The following is a 16,407-nucleotide window of genomic DNA, read 5'->3' on the forward strand; positions in this document are numbered from 1 at the left end:
GTGAACGTCCAACCAAAATATGTAAAAAGAAGTTAAGAAAAGGTTCGAATATCCAACCAAACATAATCAAAAGCGGGAGCAGAGCTGTTCGACTGCAAGTAGGTGTGAATGTCAGATCATAATTTGCAAAAAGCTGATGAGAAAGGGTGAGAATGCCCGACTATACATCATCAAATGCGGGAGCGGAGTTGTTCGGCTGTGAGTAGGTGTGAATCTCCGACCATAATTGCTGAAAAATGTGTTAGAAAAGGTAAAAATGCCGGTCCATACATCATCAAAGGCGAGAGAGGTTGTGTTCGGCTGCAAGTAGGTGTGAATGTCCAGCCATAATTACTCACAAACGGGTAAGAAAAGGTAGTAGCCAGACCATATATGATCAAAACAGGGAGCGGAGGTGGTTCAGCTGCAAGAAGGTTTGAATGTCAAACTAAAGTTCAAATATATTAACAAGAGTGGCAGGAGAGGTCTTCGGATGAGAGTGGTTGAAAATTTCCAACCATAATGTATAAAATGCGGTGAAAAAAAGGTGTGATAGAACACTAAAAGGTGGAGCGGAAGTGTTCGGCTGCAAGAAGGTGTGAATGTCCGACTATATTTGGTGAAAAGCAGGTGAAGCAAGGTCTGAATGCCCAACCTTACATCATCAAAAGCAAGATCAGAGTTGTTTGGCTGCAAGAAGGCCATAGTTTGCCAAAAGCGGGTAAGGTGCGAATGTCCGACTAAATATCAACAAAATTTGGGGCGGAGGTCTTCGGATGCAAGTGGGTGTGAATATCCCACCATACAAGTATGGTGGAGAGGAAGCTGTGAATAGCCGACCATAGTTTGGAAAAAGCGGGTAAGAAAAGGTTGGAATGCCCGAACATACACCATCAAAAGAGGGAGCGGAGCTGTACGAAGGTGTGAATGTCCAACCATACTTGGTAAAAAGCGGGTAAGAAAAGGTTAATATACCCGACTGTACACAATCAATAGCGGGAGCGGATGTGTTCGGCTACAAGAAGGTGTGACAGTCCGACCATGGTTTGTAAAAAGCGGGTAAGAAAAGGTGCGAATGTCCGACAATGTATGATCAAAAGAGAGAGCGGAGGTTTTCGGATACACGAAAGTTTGAATGTCCTACCATAGTTTGTAAATAGCGGGTAAGAAAAGGTTCGAATGCCCGACTATACACCATAAAAAGCGGGAGCGGAGGTGTTCCGCTGTAAGACGGTGTGAATGTCCGACCATAGTTGGTAAAAAGCGGGTAAGAAAAGGTTAAAATACCCGACTGTACAAAATCAGTGGAGTTGTTCGGCTACAAGGTCTGAAAGTCCGACCATGGTTTGTAAAAAGCAATTAAGAAAAGGTTCGAATATCCAACCAAACATAATCAAAAGCGGGAGTAGAGCTGTTCCACTGCAAGTAGGTGTGAATGTCCAGCCATAATTACTCACAAACGGGGGAAGAAAAGGTAGTATTGCCAGACCATACATGATCAAAACAGGGAGCGGAGGTTCAGCTGCAAGGTGTGAATGTCTGACTATAGTTTGTAAAAAGCGGGTAAGACAAGGTGCGAATGCCCGACAATGTATGATCAAAAGAGAGAGCGGAGGTGTTCGGCTGCAAGGTCTGAATGTCCAACCATAATTTGTAAAAACCGGGTAAGAAAAGGCTCGAAAGCCCGACTATACATCATCAAAAGCGGGAGCGGAGGTGTTCAGCTGCAAGAAGGTGTGAATGTTCGACTAAAGTTTGTAAAAAGCTGTTAAGACAAGGAGCGATGTCCCGACATTGTATGATCAAAAGCGGGAGCGGAGGTGTCCAGCTGTGAGTAGGTGTGAATGTCCGACCATAATTGCTGAAAAATGTGTTAGAAAAGGTAAGAATACTGGACCATACATCATCAAAAGCGGGACAGGAGGTGTTCAGCTGCAAGAAGGTGTGAAAGTCCGACAATGGTTTGTAAAAAGCGGGTAATAAAAGGTTCGAATGCCCGAATATACATCATCAAAAGCGGAAGCGGAGGTGTTCGACTGCAAGTAGGTGTGAATGTCAGATCATAATTTGCAAAAAGCTGATGAGAAAGGGTGAGAATGCCCGACTATACATCATTAAATGCGGGAGCGGAGTTGTTCGGCTGTGAGTAGGTGTGAATCTCCGACCATAATTGCTGAAAAATGTGTTAGAAAAGGTAAAAATGCCGGTCCATACATCATCATTGAGCGAGAGAGGTTGTGTTCGGCTGCAAGTAGGTGTGAATGTCCAGCCATAATTACTCACAAACGGGTAAGAAAAGGTAGTATTGCCAGACCATATATGATTAAAACAGGGAGCGGAGGTGGTTCAGCTGCAAGAAGGTTTGAATGTCAAACTAAAGTTCAAATATATTAACAAAAGCGGGAGGAGAGGTCTTCGGATGAAAGTGGTTGAAAATTTCCAACCATAATGTATAAAATGCGGTGAAAAAAAAGGTGTGATAGAACACTAAAAGGTGGAAGAAGACCATAGTTTGCCAAAAGCGGGTAAGGTGCGAATGTCCGACTAAATATCAACAAAATTTGGGGCGGAGGTTTTCGGATGCAAGTGGGTGTGAATATCCAACCATACAAGTATGGTGGAGAGGAAGCTGTGAATAGCCGACCATAGTTTGGAAAAAGTGGGTAAGAAAAGGTTTGAATGCCCGAACATACACCATCAAAAGAGGGAGCGGAGGTGTTCCGCTGTACGAAGGTGTGAATGTCCGACCATACTTGGTAAAAAGCGGGTAAGAAAAGGTTAAAATACCCGACTGTACACAATCAATAGCGGGAGCGGATGTGTTCGGCTACAAGAAGGTGTGACAGTCCGACCATGGTTTGTAAAAAGCGGGTAAGAAAAGGTGCGAATGTCCGACAATGTATGATCAAAAGAGAGAGCGGAGGTTTTCGGATACACGAAGGTTTGAATGTCCTACCATAGTTTGTAAATAGCGGGTAAGAAAAGGTTCGAATGCCCGACTATACACCATAAAAAGCGGGAGCGGAGGTGTTCCGCTGTAAGACGGTGTGAATGTCCGACCATAGTTGGTAAAAAGCGGGTAAGAAAAGTTAAAATACCCGACTGTACACAATCAATAGCGGGAGCGGAGTTGTTCGGCTGCAAGAAGGTGTGAAAGTCCGACCATGGTTTGTAAAAAGCGGGTAAGAAAAGGTTTGAATGCCCGAACATACACCATCAAAAGAGGGAGCGGAGGTGTTCCGCTGTACGAAGGTGTGAATGTCCGACCATACTTGGTAAAAAGCGGGTAAGAAAAGGTTAAAATACCCGACTGTACACAATCAATAGCGGGAGCGGAGTTGTTCGGCTACAAGAAGGTGTGAAAGTCCGACCATGGTTTGTAAAAAGCAGTTAAGAAAAGGTTCGAATATCCAAACCAAACATAATCAAAAGCGGTAGCAGAGCAGTTCGACTGCAAGTAGGTGTGAATGTCCAGCCATAATTACTCACAAACGGGGGAAGAAAAGGTAGTATAACCAGACCATACATGATCAAAACAGGGAGCGGAGGTGTTCGGCTGCAAGGTCTGAATGTCCAACCATAATTTGTAAAAAGCGGGTAAGAAAAGGCTCGAAAGCCCGACTATACATCATCAAAAGCGGGAGCGGAGGTGTTCAGCTGCAAGAAGGTGTGAATGTTCGACTAAAGTTTGTAAAAAGCTGGTAAGACAAGGAGCGATGTCCCGACATTGTATGATCAAAAGCGGGAGCGGAGGTGTCCAGCTGTGAGTAGGTGTGATTGTCCGACCATAATTGCTGAAAAATGTGTTAGAAAAGGTAAGAATACTGGACCATACATCATCAAAAGCGGGAGAGGTGGTGTTCGGCTGCAAGAAGGTGTGAATGTCCGACAATGGTTTGTAAAAAGTGGGTAATAAAAGGTTCGAATGACCGAATATACATCATCAAAAGCGGAAGCGGAGGTGTTCGGATGCAAGAAGGTGTGAACGTCCAACCAAAGTTTGTAAAAAGCAGTGAAAAGCGAGAAAAAGCATTTCGTGAGTTCCGCATGATTTGGGATTTTGCTTATAAAATGCATTACTTCACTCAAACTATGTTAAAACTGATTTGTCCTTCATATTTACCATGTCTAGACATATTTAAACAAAAAAACAACGTTGTACTTTGCAGTAAAAGAAAGAGCAAATCTTAAGTTTCAGGAATCCGAGTATAAGCCTGCTTTCATGAGTTCTGCACGATTTCGGATTTTGCTATAAAATGAATTGCTTTGCTCAAACCAAGTTAAAACTGCTTTGTCCTTCCATATTCATCAATGTCTAGATCGACTTCAACAAAGAAAAACATTGGACTTTGCAGTAGAAGAAGTTGAAATCCATCTACACATTGATAAATATGAAGGACAAAGCAGTTCCCACTTGCCCATAAGAAAATAAGCTTATTCTCGGATTCCTGATCCTTCAGTGTTGCTCTTTCTTCTACTGCAAAATACAATGTTGTTCTTTGTTGAAGTCGATCTAGACATTGATAAATATGAAGGAAAAAGCTGTTTTAACTTGGTTTGAGTGAATGAATTCATTTTATACATAAAATCCGAAATCGTGCAGAACTCATGAAAATAAGCTTATTCTCGGATTCCTAAAACTTTTGATTGGCTCTTTCTTTTACTGCAAAGTACAACGTTGTTTTTTGTTTAAATCTATCGAGACATTGATAAATATGAAGGTAAAAGCCGTTTTAACATAGTTTGAGTGAAGGAATTGATTTTATAGATAAAATCCCAAATCATGCAGAACTCCTCAAAAGGGGCGTATGGCTTAATCACAAGTGTGGTTCTTTCTCATTCGGGGTAGTATGAGGAAGTTTATGCTTGAAATATATGTAGAAATGGGTACATATGAAGGACAAAGCAGTGTTAACTTAGTTTGAGTGAAGGAATTCATTTTATACATAAAATCCCAAATCATGCAGAACGTATGAAAAGAAGCTTATTCTCGGATTCCTGATCCTTCAGTTTTGCTCTTTCTTCTACTGCAAAATACAATGTTGTTCTTTGTTGAAGTCGATCTAGACATTGATAAATATGAAGGAAAAAGCAGTTTTAACTTGGTTTGAGTGAATGAATTCATTTTATACATAAAATCCGAAATCGTGCAGAACTCATGAAAATAAGCTTATTCTCGGATTCCTAAAACTTTTGATTGGCTCTTTCTTTTACTGCAAAGTACAACGTTGTTTTTTGTTTAAATCTATCGAGACATTGATAAATATGAAGGTAAAAGCCGTTTTAACATAGTTTGAGTGAAGGAATTGATTTTATAGATAAAATCCCAAATCATGCAGAACTCCTCAAAAGGGGCGTATGGCTTAATCACAAGTGTGGTTCTTTCTCATTCGGGGTAGTATGAGGAAGTTTATGCTTGAAATATATGTAGAAATGGGTACATATGAAGGACAAAGCAGTGTTAACTTAGTTTGAGTGAAGGAATTCATTTTATACATAAAATCCCAAATCATGCAGAACGTATGAAAAGAAGCTTATTCTCGGATTCCTGATCCTTCAGTTTTGCTCTTTCTTCTACTGCAAAATACAATGTTGTTCTTTGTTGAAGTCGATCTAGACATTGATAAATATGAAGGAAAAAGCAGTTTTAACTTGGTTTGAGTGAATGAATTCATTTTATACATAAAATCCGAAATCGTGCAGAACTCATGAAAATAAGCTTATTCTCGGATTCCTAAAACTTTTGATTTGCTCTTTCTTTTATTGCAAAGTACAACGTTGTTTTTTTGTTTAAATCTATCGAGACATTGATAAATATGAAGGTAAAAGCCGTTTTAACATAGTTTGAGTGAACGAATTCATTTTATAGATAAAATCCCAAATCATGCAGAACTCCTCAAAAGGGAGGTATGGCTTAATCACAAGTGTGGCTCTTTCTCATTCAGGGTAGTATGAGGAAGTTTATGCTTGAAATATATGTAGAAATGGGTATATATGAAGGACAAAGCAGTGTTAACTTAGTTTGCGTGAAGAAATTCATTTTATACATAAAATCTGAAATCGTGCAGAACTCATGAAAATAAGCTTATTCTCGGATTCCTAAAACTTTTGATTTGCACTTTCTTTTACTGCAAAGTACAACGTTGTTTTTTGTTGAAATCTATCTAGACATTGATAAATACCAGCCAAAACTCTGCTGCCGCTTTTGATAATTTATGGTTGGGCATTCTTACCTTTTCTTACCCGCTTTTTACAAATTATGATCTTACATTCACACCTACTTGCAGTCGAACACCTTCTCATCCACTTATGATCATGTGCGGTTGGGCTTTCGCACCTTTTCTTACCCATTTTTCAGTAATTATGGGTGGACATTCAGACCTTCTTGCAGCCGAAAACCTCCGCTCCTCTTTTGATCATACATTGTCGGGCATTCACACCTTGTCTTACCCGCTTTTTACAAACTTTAGTCGGACATTCAAACCTTCTTGCAGCTGAACCACCTCCGCTCCCTGTTTTGATCATATATGGTCTGGCAATAGTACCTTTTCTTACCCGTTTGTGAGTAATTATGGCTGGAAATTCACACCTTCTTGCAGCTGAACACCTCCTCTCCTGCTAATGATCATGTATGGTTTGATATTCGAAAATTTTATTTCATGTTTTAAAGCAATTATTAATGGACATTCACACCTACTTGCAGCCGAACACCACCTCTCCCGATTTTGATGATGTATGGACAGGCATTCTTACCTTTTCTAACACATTTTTCAGCAATTATGGTTGGAGAATCACACCTACTCACAGCCGAACAACTCCGCTACCGCATTTGATGGTGTATAGTCGGGATTTCTCACCCTTTCTCATCAGCTTTTTGCAAATTATGATCTGACATTCACACCTACTTGCAGTCGAACACCTTATCATCCGCTTTTGATTATGTTTGGTTAGATATTCGCACCTTTTCTTAACTGCTTTTTTACAAACTTTGGTCGGACGTTCACACCTTCTTGCAGCCGAACACCTACGCTTCCGGTTTTGATAGTGTATATTCGGGCATACGAACCTTTTCTTACCCGCTTTTTACAAACCATGGTCGGACTTTCACACCTTCTCTTAGCTGAACAACTCCGCTCCCTCTTTTGATTGTGTACAGTCGGGTATTTTAACCTTTTCTTACCCGCTTTTTACCAACTATGATCGGACATTCACACCGTCTTACATTCGAACACCTCCGCTCCCTCTTTTGATGGTGTATGTTCGGGCATTCGAACCTTTTCTTACCCGCTTTTTACAAACCAGGATCGGACTTTCACACCTTTTAGTAGCCGAAAAACTCCGCTCCCGCTATTGATTGTGTACAGTCGGGTATTTTAACCTTTTCTTACCCGCTTTTTACCAACTATTGTCGGACATTCACACCGTCTTAGAGCGGAACACCTCCTCTCCCGCTTATGATCATGTACGGTTTGATGTTCGAAAATTTACTTTCTTGTTTTAAAGCAATTATTGATGGACATTCAAACCTTCTTTTTGATGGTGTATAGTCGGGCTTTCGAGCCTTTTCTTCCCGGTTTTTACAAACCATGGTCGGACTTTCACACCTTCTTGTAGCCGAACAACTCCGCTCCCGCTATTGATTGTGTACAGTCGGGTATTTTAACCTTTTCTTACCCGCTTTTTACAAACTATGGTGGGACATTCAAACCTTCTTATATCCGAAAACCTCCGCTCTCTCTTTTGATCATACATTGTCGGACATTCGCACCTTTTCTTACCCGCTTTTTACAAACCATGGTCGGACTTTCACACCTTCTTGTAGCCGAACACATCCGCTCCCGCTATTGATTGTGTACAGTCGGGTATTTTAACCTTTTCTTACCCGCTTCTTACCAACTATGGTCGGACATTCACACCTTCGTACAGCGGAACACCTCCGCTCCCTCTTTTGATGGTGTATGTTCGGGTATTCAAACCTTTTCTTACCCGCTTTTTCCAAACTATGGTCGGCTATTCACAGCTTCCTCTCCACCATACTTGTATGGTTGGATATTCACACCCACTTGCATCCGAAGACCTCTGCCCCAAATTTTGTTGATATTTAGTATGACATTCGCACCTTACCCGCTTTTGGCAAACTATGGCCTTCTTGCAGCCAAACACCTCTGATCTCGCTTTTGATGATGTAAGGTTGGGCATTCAGACCTTGCTTCACCTGCTTTTCACCAAATATAGTCGGACATTCACACCTTCTTGCAGCCGAACACTTCCGCTCCACCTTTTAGTGTTCTATCACACCTTTTTTTCCACCGCATTTTATACATTATGGTCGGAAATTTTCAACCACTCTCATCCGAAGACCTCTCCTCCCGCTTTCGTTAATATATTTGAACTTTAGTCGGACATTCAAACCTTCTTGCAGCTGAACCACCTCCGCTCCCTGTTTTGATCATATATGGTCTGGCAATACTACCTTTTCTTACCCGTTTGTGAGTAATTATGGCTGGACATTCACACCTACTTGCAGCCGAACACAACCTCTCTCACTTTTGATGATGTATGGACCGGCATTTTTACCTTTTCTAACACATTTTTCAGCAATTATGGTCGGAGATTCACACCTACTCACAGCCGAACAACTCCGCTCCCGCATTTGATGATGTATAGTCGGGCATTCTCACCCTTTCTCATCAGCTTTTTGCAAATTATGATCTGACATTCACACCTACTTGCAGTCAAAAAGCTCTGCTCCCGCTTTTGATTATGTATGGTTGGATATTCGAACCTTTTCTTAACTGCTTTTTACATATTTTGGTTGGACGTTCACACCTTCTTGTAGCCGAACACTTCCACTCCTGCTTTTGATGATGTATGGTTGGGCATTCACACCTTTTTTTTGCCCATTTTTCAGGAATTATGGGTGGACATTCACACCTTGCAGCTGAACACCTCCTATCCCACTTATGATCATGTGTGGTTTGATTTTCGAAAAGTTTCTTTCATGTTTTCTAGCAATTATTGATGGACATGTAGACCTTCTTGCAGCTGAACACCTCCGCTCCCGCTTTTGATCATACATTGTCAGGCATTCGCACCTTGTCTTACCCACTTTTTACAAACTTTAGTCGAACAGTCACACCTACTTGCAGCCGAACACAACTTCTCTCGCTCAATGATGATGTATGGACCGGCATTCTTACCTTTTCTAACACATTTTTCAGCAATTATGGTCGGAGATTCACACCTACTCACAGCCGAACAACTCCGCTCCCGCATTTGATGGTGTATAGTCGGGCATTCTCACCCTTTCTCATCAGCTTTTTGCAAATTATGATCTGACATTCACACCTACTTGCAGTCGAAAAGCTCTGCTCCAGCTTTTGATTATGTTTGGTTGGATATTCGAACCTTTTCTTAACTGCTTTTTTCAAACTTTGGTTGGACGTTCACACCTTCTTGTAGCCGAACACATGCACTCCTGCTTTTGATGATGTATAGTTGGGCATTCGCACCTTTTTTTTACCCATTTTTCAGGTATTATGGTTGGATATTCACACCTTCTTGCAGCTGAACACCTCCTCTCCCACTTATGATCATGTGTGGTTTGATTTTCGAAAATTTTCTTTCATGTTTTCTAGCAATTATTGATGGACATTTAGACCTTCTTGCAGCTGAACACCACCTCTCCCGATTTTGATGATGTATGGACCGGCATTTTTACCTTTTCTAACACATTTTTCAGCAATTATGGTTGGAGATTCACACCTACTCACAGCCAAATAACTCCGCTACCGCATTTGATGGTGTATAGTCGGGCATTCTCACCCTTTCTCATCAGCTTTTTGCAAATTATGATCTGACATTCACACCTACTTCCAGTCGAACAGCTCTGCTCCCGCTTTTGATTATGTATGGTTGGATATTCGAACCTTTTCTTAACTGCTTTTTACAAACTATGGTGGGACATTCAAACCTTCTTATATCCGAAAACCTCCGCTCTCTCTTTTGATCATACATTGTCGGACATTCGCACCTTTTCTTACCCGCTTTTTACAAACCAAGGTCGGACTTTCACACCTTCTCTTAGCTGAACAACTCCGCTCCCTCTTTTGATTGTGTACAGTCGGGTAATTTAACCTTTTCTTACCCACTTTTTACCATCTATGGTCGGACATTCACACCGTCTTACAGCGGAACACCTCCGCTCCCTCTTTTGATGATGTATGGTTAGGCATTCGCACCTTTTCTTACCCATTTTTCAGTAATTATGGGTAGACATTCACACCTTCTTGCAGCTGAACACCTCCTCTCCCGCTTATGATCATGTGCAGTTTGATATTCGAAAATTTTCTTTCATGTTTTCTAGCAATTATTGATGGACATTCAGACCGTCTTGCAGCTGAACACCTCCGCTCCCACTTTTGATGGTGTATAGTCGGGCTTTCGAGCCTTTTCCTCCCCGGTTTTTACAAATTATGGTTGGACATTCAGACCTTCTTGCAGCCGAAAACCTCCACTCCCTCTTTTGATCATACATTGTCGGACATTCGCACCTTTTCTTACCCGCTTTTTACAAACCATGGTCGGACTTTCACACCTTTTAGTAGCCGAACTAATCCGCTCCCGCTATTGATTGTGTACAGTCGGGTATTTTAACCTTTTCTTATCCGCTTTTTACCAACTATGGTTGGACATTCACACCTTCTTACAGCAGAACACCTCCGCTCCCTGTTTTGATTATGTAAGGTTTGACATTCGCACCTTCTCTCACTCGCCTTTTACTATGGTCGGCCATTCACAGCTTCCTCTCCACCATACTTGTATGGTGGGATATTCACACCCACCTGCATCCGAAGACCTCCGCCCCCACTTTTGTTGATATTTAGTCGGTCATTCGCACCTTACCCGCTTTTGGCAAACTATGGCCTTCTTGCAGCCAAACACCTCTGATCTCGCTTTTGATGATGTAAGGTTGGGCATTCAGACCTTGCTTCACCTGCTTTTCACCAAATATAGTCGGACATTCACACCTTCTTGCAGCCGAACACTTCCGCTCCACCTTTTAGTGTTCTATCACACCTTTTTTTCACCGCATTTTATACATTATGGTTGGAAATTTTCAACCACTCTCATCCGAAGACCTCTCCTCCCGCTTTTGTTAATATATTTGAACTTTAGTCGGACATTCAAACCTTCTTGCAGCTGAACCACCTCTGCTCCCTGTTTTGATCATATATGGTCTGGCAATACTACCTTTTCTTACCCGTTTGTGAGTAATTATGGCTGGACATTCACACCTACTTGCAGCCGAACACAACCTCTCTCGCTTTTGATGATGTATGGACCGGCATTCTTACCTTTTCTAACACATTTTTCAGCAATTATGGTCGGAGATTCACACCTACTCAAAGCCGAACAACTCCACTCCCGCATTTGATGGTGTATAGTCGGGCATTCTCACCCTTTCTCATCAGCTTTTTCCAAATTATGATCTGACATTCACCCCTATTTGCAGTCGAACAGCTCTGCTCCCGCTTTTGATTATGTATGGTTGGATATTCGAACCTTTTCTTAACTGCTTTTTACAAACTTTGGTTGGACGTTCACACCTTCTTGTAGCCGAACACATGCACTCCTGCTTTTGATGATGTATGGTTAGGCATTGGCACCTTTTTTTTACCCATTTTCCAGGTATTATGTGTGGACATTCACACCTTCTTGCAGCTGAACACCTCCTCTCCCACTTATGATCATGTGTGGTTTGATTTTCGAAAATTTTCTTTCATGTTTTCTAGCAATTATTGATGGACATTTAGACCTTCTTGCAGCTGAACACCACCTCTCCCGATTTTGATTATGTATGGACCGGCATTTTTACCTTTTCTAACACATTTTTCAGCAATTATGGTTGGAGATTCACACCTACTCACAGCCGAACAACTCCGCTACCGCATTTGATGGTGTATAGTCGGGCATTCTCACCCTTTCTCATCAGCTTTTTGCAAATTATGATCTGACATCCACACCTACTTGCAGTCGAACAGCTCTGCTCCCGCTTTTGATTATGTATGGTTGGATATTCGAACCTTTTCTTAACTGCTTTTTACAAACTTTGGTTGGACGTTCACACCTTCTTGTAGCCGAACACATGCACTCCTGCTTTTGATGATGTATGGTTGGGCATTCGCACCTTTTTTTTACCCATTTTTCAGGTATTATGGGTGGACATTCACACCTTCTTGCAGCTGAACACCTCCTCTCCCACTTATGATCATGTGTGGTTTGATTTTCGAAAATTTTCTTTCATGTTTTCTAGCAATTATTGATGGACATTTAGACCTTCTTGCAGCTGAACACCACCTCTCCCGATTTTGATTATGTATGGACCGGCATTTTTACCTTTTCTAACACATTTTTCAGCAATTATGGTTGGAGATTCACACCTACTCACAGCCGAACAACTCCGCTACCGCATTTGATGGTGTATAGTCGGGCATTCTCACCCTTTCTCATCAGCTTTTTGCAAATTATGATCTGACATTCACACCTACTTCCAGTCGAAAAGCTCTGCTCCCGCTTTTGATTATGTTTGGTTAGATATTCGAACCTTTTCTTAACTGCTTTTTACAAACTTTGGTCGGACGTTCACACCTTCTTGCAGCCGAACACCTACGCTTCCGCTCTTGATGGTGTATATTCGGGCATACGAACCTTTTCTTACCCGCTTTTTACAAACCAAGGTCGGACTTTCACACCTTCTCTTAGCTGAACAACTCCGCTCCCTCTTTTGATTGTGTACAGTCGGGTAATTTAACCTTTTATTACCCGCTTTTTACCATCTATGGTCGGACATTCACACCGTCTTACAGCGGAACACCTCCGCTCCCTCTTTTGATGATGTATGGTTAGGCCTTCGTGCAGTTTGATATTCGAAAATTTTCTTTCATGTTTTCTAGCAATTATTGATGGACATTCAGACCGTCTTGCAGCTGAACACCTCCGCTCCCACTTTTGATGGTGTATAGTCGGGCTTTCGAGCCTTTTCTTCCCCGGTTTTTACAAATTATGGTTGGACATTCAGACCTTCTTGAAGCCGAAAACCTCCACTCCCTCTTTTGATCATACATTGTCGGGCATTCGCACCTTTTCTTACCCGCTTTTTACAAACCATGGTCGGACTTTCACACCTTTTAGTAGCCGAACAACTCCGCTCCCGCTATTGATTGTGTACAGTCGGGTATTTTAATCTTTTCTTACCCGCTTTTTACCAACTATGGTTGGACATTCACACCTTCTTACAGCAGAACACCTCCGCTCCCACTTATGATCATGTGTGGTTTGATTTTCGAAAATTTTCTTTCATGTTTTCTAGCAATTATTGATGGACATTTAGACCTTCTTGCAGCTGAACACCACCTCTCCCGATTTTGATTATGTATGGACCGGCATTTTTACCTTTTCTAACACATTTTTCAGCAATTATGGTTGGAGATTCACACCTACTCACAGCCGAACAACTCCGCTACCGCATTTGATGGTGTATAGTCGGGCATTCTCACCCTTTCTCATCAGCTTTTTGCAAATTATGATCTGACATTCACACCTACTTCCAGTCGAAAAGCTCTGCTCCCGCTTTTGATTATGTTTGGTTAGATATTCGAACCTTTTCTTAACTGCTTTTTACAAACTTTGGTCGGACGTTCACACCTTCTTGCAGCCGAACACCTACGCTTCCGCTCTTGATGGTGTATATTCGGGCATACGAACCTTTTCTTACCCGCTTTTTACAAACCAAGGTCGGACTTTCACACCTTCTCTTAGCTGAACAACTCCGCTCCCTCTTTTGATTGTGTACAGTCGGGTAATTTAACCTTTTATTACCCGCTTTTTACCATCTATGGTCGGACATTCACACCGTCTTACAGCGGAACACCTCCGCTCCCTCTTTTGATGATGTATGGTTAGGCCTTCGTGCAGTTTGATATTCGAAAATTTTCTTTCATGTTTTCTAGCAATTATTGATGGACATTCAGACCGTCTTGCAGCTGAACACCTCCGCTCCCACTTTTGATGGTGTATAGTCGGGCTTTCGAGCCTTTTCTTCCCCGGTTTTTACAAATTATGGTTGGACATTCAGACCTTCTTGAAGCCGAAAACCTCCACTCCCTCTTTTGATCATACATTGTCGGGCATTCGCACCTTTTCTTACCCGCTTTTTACAAACCATGGTCGGACTTTCACACCTTTTAGTAGCCGAACAACTCCGCTCCCGCTATTGATTGTGTACAGTCGGGTATTTTAATCTTTTCTTACCCGCTTTTTACCAACTATGGTTGGACATTCACACCTTCTTACAGCAGAACACCTCCGCTCCCTGTTTTGATTATGTATGGTTTGACATTCGCACCTTCTCTCACCCGCCTTTTACTATGGTCGGCCATTCACAGCTTCCTCTCCACCATACTTGTATGGTGGGATATTCACACCCACTTCCATCCGAAGACCTCCGCCCCCACTTTTGTTGATATTTAGTCGGTTATTCGCACCTTACCCGCTTTTGGCAAACTATGGCCTTCTTGCAGCCGAACACCTCTGATCTCGCTTTTGATGATGTAAGGTTGGGCATTCAGACCTTGCTTCACCTGCTTTTCACCAAATATAGTCGGACATTCACACCTTCTTGCAGCCAAACGCTTCCGCTTTTAGTGTTCTATGAGGCATTCACATATTTTTTTTCACCGTATTTTATAGATTATGGTTGGAAATTCTCACCCACTCTCATCCGAAGACCTCTCCTCCCGCTTTTGTTAATATATAGTCGGGCATTCGAACCTTTTCTTACCCGCTTTTTACAAATTATGGTCGAACATTCACTCCTACTTGCAGCTGAATACTTCCGCTCCACCTTTTAGGTATGTATGGTTGGCATTTGCACCTCTTTTTATACTGATTGCTGAAGATTAAGTTGTTCTTTCTCAAACTACAAATTTTTTTTAATTGTTGAAACTTGATTTGAAGTGGATAAATAAGGAGGACAAACAGTTTTAAGTCAGGCTGATAGAAGGAATTAATTTTATAGCAAAATCTGTATTTCGTCATATGTCGAGAGATGCTTATTGCTGAAGAAGTTCTTTCTCATTCTACAAAGTACAACGTTGTTTATCGTTGAAACTTGATTAGACATGAATAAATATGAAGGACAAAGCAGTCTTAACTTGGTTTGAGTTAATGAATTCGTTTTATAGGAGAATCCGAATTCGTGCATAACTCATAAAATAGAGCTTATTTTCGGATTCCTGAAGAATGAGTCTGGTTCTTTCTCATAATACAAAGTTTGTTGTTTATTGTTGAAACTTCATCAGAAGTGAAGAAATAAATGAATGCCTATCAATAAATGTGGGATCTAAACTCTAGTGCTTCCTCTAAAATAATTTCCTTTCTCAATTTAGAAATGTGTGTGTGTAAGTCACAACACCCGTGACACCAAAACGGCTTTCTTTTCTCTACACTCTGCACTATGAGCACACACACCAAATCAGAAAGGCTTTTTTCTCTCTTTTCTACATTATGGACTGTGGGGACACAAAACCGCTCTCTCTCTTTTTTTTTTTTATCGTGTGCCAGGGCGTTGTCTCACGTATTAGATTATGCTTAAGATACGAATGGGTTTATCAGTCACATCAGAATCCATACATACTGATCCTCCCGTAATAAAATGGTCGGATCTTATCAAACACACTTTGTTTCTTGTGACAATCAAGTCAGCAAAACAGCGTATACACGTCAAGACACTGAATCAAGTTTGCCACAAGAACTCATAAGTTTGGCAGTATTGCTCTGCCGTCAGCAATCATACACCCATTTTATTTTCGTGAGACATGTGCAAGCACCTGTTCATCTACTGTTCTATCACTATGAATTAGTGATCTATTATCAATAAGGATACTTCTACAACTACTATCAAAGTATGTCCAGACTTCTTATGTTGTCAGTTGCTATATATGAATAAGTGGGTAGCTACTGACAAGCATTAAGCATGTCACACAGCCCAAACATATAACATTTCAGGACACACCACACAGTTAACAACCACAGTGAAGCGTGTCAAAGCCCAAACATGTAACATTCAACAGGACACTTACACAACACATTCAAATCAAACAGGCAGACAACATACAAGAACATATACCCCAGCCGGCATTGCTCCCTGCCTATTTTCGTACAGCACACTATGTGTGCGCACACCTTTATTCACAAACTCTTCAACTTATACTCTTTTACCGAAGCTGCTACAACTCGATTGGCCGAATACCCTTTGATCCTATTTCGGTGAATTTGACATCTGCCTTACATATAACAGATTAGCGGTTTAGCAGTTTTAATTTAGTTTGAGTGAAGGAATTCATTTTATAGCAAAATCCGAAATCG

This window comes from Leuresthes tenuis, unplaced genomic scaffold (assembly GCF_036924035.1).
Source record: "Leuresthes tenuis unplaced genomic scaffold, fLeuTen1.0.hap1 SCAF_6, whole genome shotgun sequence".
Taxonomy (NCBI): domain Eukaryota; kingdom Metazoa; phylum Chordata; class Actinopteri; order Atheriniformes; family Atherinopsidae; genus Leuresthes; species Leuresthes tenuis.